The sequence below is a fragment of the Glossina fuscipes genome, unplaced genomic scaffold (genome assembly GCF_014805625.2).
Source record: "Glossina fuscipes isolate IAEA_lab_2018 unplaced genomic scaffold, Yale_Gfus_2 90284, whole genome shotgun sequence".
NCBI lineage: Eukaryota > Metazoa > Arthropoda > Insecta > Diptera > Glossinidae > Glossina > Glossina fuscipes.
The window spans coordinates 1-1,564 of NW_024004984.1; the positions used below are offsets into that span (position 1 = coordinate 1).

The window sequence follows — 1,564 nt, forward strand, 5'->3', positions numbered from 1 at the left end:
CTCGTTTTCGATATGATAAATTAATATATTTAGCATGAAAAAGATTTTTGCCTTTTTCATTAAATTATTTATTATATATTATAGGATTGAAAATTATATTTTTATATTTATTATAAATTAATTTAATGTTTAGTGAATTAAATTTAGTATGAAGTTAATAGAAAAATTATTTCTATCTTATGTTTTCAAAACATACGCTTATCCAAGCTCATTAACTAATTAATAATTTTATCTCATCATTTTGTGATTAGAGGGTTAATTAAAAAATAAGAAAAATAAATTACTGTTAAAATTTGACCTACTAATACGTAAGGATCTTCAACTGGTCGAGCTCCGATTCATGTTAATAAAATAGCAATTATAGTGATTGATCAAAATATAAGTTGATTAATAGGATAAAATTGGATACCTCGAAAATTTCTTAAATGATAAAATGGTAAGATAGCTAAGATGACAATAGATAAAACTAATGCAATTACTCCTCCTAATTTATTAGGAATAGAACGTAAAATAGCATATGCAAATAAAAAATATCATTCGGGTTGAATATGGGGAGGTGTAACTAAAGGGTTAGCAGGGATAAAATTATCAGGATCACCTAGAAGATAGGGGTTTATTAAAACTAGTATTATTAAAATTAATAACATAATAATAAATCCAACAATATCTTTATAGGTAAAATAAGGATGAAATGGAATTTTATCGACATTTGAGTTTAAACCAGTAGGATTATTAGAACCTGTTTCATGTAAAAATATTAAATGAACTATTGTTATTGCTAAAACAATAAAGGGTAAAATAAAATGAAAAGTAAAAAATCGGGTAAGAGTTGCATTATCTACTGCGAAACCTCCCCATACTCATTGAACTAAATCGTGACCAAGGTAAGGAATAGCTGAAAGTAAGTTAGTAATTACAGTTGCTCCTCAAAAGGACATTTGTCCTCAAGGTAGAACATATCCTATAAAAGCAGTAGCTATTACTAAAAATAAAATAATTACTCCGACTAGTCAAGTAGGAGTAAATGTGTAAGATCCGTAATATATCCCTCGCCCAATATGAAGGTAAATACAAATGAAAAAAAACGAAGCTCCATTTGCATGAAGAGTTCGTAATAATCATCCATTATTAACATCTCGACAAATATGATTTACTCTATTAAAGGCTAAATTGATATCAGCAGTATAATGTATAGCTAAAAATAATCCTGTTAAAATCTGAATAATTAAACATAAACCTAATAAAGATCCGAAATTTCATCATGAAGAAATATTGATAGGGGCTGGTAGATCTACTAAAGCATTATTTGCAATTGAAAATAGAGGGTGTTTAATTCGTAAAGGTTTATTCATTAATTAAATATAGGTCGTAAAGGGCCTTTTGAAAGTTTAGTAATTTTTACAACTGCAATTAAAGTAATTAGTAAATAATTTATTAGTAAAATTGTTACGTAATTTGTTGGGTAGTTATATAATTTATTTACTATTAAAGAATTTTCATTAATATAAGAATTAATATTATTAATTAATTTATTTTCTAAGTTTATTAGTTGAAATATATTATA

The 1,564-nt window shown here is 25.4% G+C and overlaps 1 pseudogene; it reads right to left on the reverse strand.

Moving 5' to 3' along the window:
- Positions 1–216: 216 nt before the first annotated feature.
- LOC119644110 lies at positions 217–1,515 on the reverse strand (annotated as a pseudogene).
- Positions 1,516–1,564: the final 49 nt, after the last annotated feature.